We start from the raw sequence: 2,500 nt of genomic DNA on the forward strand, positions 1-2,500 counted from the left end.
TCAACATTAAGCAAGAGTGGGACAGTGTAGAAGATATTTTAAAAGAACTTAGGAAAGTGTATGGAAAGAAGGTGTCAGTATGGGAATTGTACGAGCTAATGACAGCGCGAAAGCAGGGGGAAGGTTAGAGAAACTATTGTGGGAATTCAGTGATATTTTTGCAGAGGAAAATGGACCAATTGGTACAGCTACGGGGATACAGCATGTTATACCACTAATGACAGACCAGCCGATAAGAGTGCCATACAGACGAATCCCGCCGCATCAAGTTTCTGAGGTGAAAAATCATATAAATGAGTTGTGTAAACAAGGAGTTATAACCCCAAGCGTGAGTCCTTACTCCGCAGCGATAGTGGTAGTAAGAAAGAAAGACGGGTCACTTAGACTGTGTGTCGATTACAGGCAACTGAATAAGTACACGATAAAGGACGCTTTTCTGCTACCGCGAATTGATGAGACGGTCGAGGCACTTGAGGGAGCTCGCTTTTTCTCTACTTTTGATTTAGCCGCGGGTTATCATCAGATTGAGGTCCATCCCAAAGATCAACAAAAAACTGCCTTTAGCACTCCCTTTGGCCATTACAGTTTAAAAGGTTACCAATGGGACTCTCAAATAGTCCTAGCACCTTCCAAAGATTTATGGAACGTATATTATGAGACAAAATTTTTCATACTTTGTTTGTATATTTGGATGACGTCATTGTGTTTAGTCGTACGGTGGAGGAACATTTAGATAGACTGGAAGAATTATTTAAGCGTATGAGGAAATATGGTTTAAAGTTCAAACCAAATAAATGCAAGTTGTTTGCAAATAGAGTGGTTTACTTAGGATACGAAGTGTCTGGAGAAGGGATTAGCACAGAGCCAGCAAAGGTAGATGCAGTGAAGTCATGGCCATTGCCAAAGACGGTCAAGGATGTGAGGGCGTTCATAGGGTTCTGTTCATTTTACAGGAAATTTATTAAAGATTTTGCTCAGATTGCGGCGCCACTTCATCAACTTATGTCAGGTGATTCACGAAGATCAATTTCGAAGGAGTGGGATGAAATTTGTCAAAAAGCATTTGAGTCTTTAAAGAAGAAATTAATTACAGCACCGGTATTAAAATGTCCCGACTTTTCACGGAAATTCATTCTAGAGACCGATGCCAGTTTTAAAGGATTGGGCGCAGTTTTGTCGCAAAAATACGACGGTAAAATTCACCCAGTTTGTTACGCTAGCAGGGGACTAAGAAGATCAGAAAAAAAAATATGACAAACTATAGTTCCAGGAAACTGGAACTGTTAGCATTAAAATGGGCTGTATGCAATAAATTTAAAGATTACTTAGTGGGAAAGGAATTTACTGTATACACAGATAACAGCCCATTAAGTCACTTAGAAACATCAAAACTGGGTGCAGTAGAAAGTCAGTGGGTGAGTGAATTACAGCAGTTTGATTTCAAAATAAAGTACAAACCTAGTCAAGACAATACAATAGCAGATGAATTAAGCAGATTACCTGAGGAATTGGAAAGCAATGGAGAGGAGGAGTTTACAGTAATGGGAACAGCAGAGGAAGTCATGGGGGGAGAGCTATGGTCGACGGAAGAGTTGAAAGAGTATCAAAAGGAAATTAAATGCTTTAATAACATAATGACGTTCTTAACAACCAAAATGACAACAGATGAGCTAAAGAAAATGTTGGAGGACGAAGAATTTAGAAAACTGCATAAAGTAAAACAAAATTTATTAGTGGAAGATGGAATAGTCTGGCATAAGATGAGTGTGGGAGTAAATTTATGGAGAATTAGGCCGGTTTTACCACCAGGACTGCAGTACAATCTGTTACAGGCATGTCACGATGGAAGGAACAGAACTCTTGCGCTAGTCAGAAGTAGGGGATTTTGGCCCAAGTATGTCGGAATCGGTGGGAGAATATATTAAGAGGTGCGAGAGATGCTGTGTAGCAAAGGCCGAGACTTCAAAGCCCTACACACCGATGGGCAAGATCGAGGCTGGAAAACCATGGGAAATGTTGGCCAATCATTTTTTCCTATCTATTCGATTTCCCTTCTCCACTTTTTACGCCTACCTATGGGGCCAGCTGAGTGGGATGAAAATCCTTCATTTCAAAGATTTAAAATGTTTAATTTTGTCCCACTCACCTGGTCCCTCTTCTTTTTCCTCCCCTCCTCCCCTCACGGAATGATACATGGAATAACAAGACACGCAGGTTGCTGCGAGAGGGGGTTGGTGGGGGTTACTTTCGTATTATTGGATCGCGGGATTTTCACAATTTTCTTTTCGACATACTCTCTGGTAGCCCAACTGTTGCTTGCAACGATGCTTTTTTACTGTCCAAGATTTTATCCCTTCCCATAGGTAGGTAGCCTTCGGCTACCTACCTATGGGGCCAAGTGAGTTGGACGGAAATAAACATTTTCAATCCTTCAAATGAGAGATTATTTCTTAACATATTCCAGTAGATTCTTAACATATCCCAGTATGAACATATCCCA

The sequence above is a fragment of the Penaeus vannamei genome, chromosome 17, assembly GCF_042767895.1.
Source record: "Penaeus vannamei isolate JL-2024 chromosome 17, ASM4276789v1, whole genome shotgun sequence".
In the NCBI taxonomy this organism is placed as follows: Eukaryota; Metazoa; Arthropoda; class Malacostraca; order Decapoda; family Penaeidae; genus Penaeus; species Penaeus vannamei.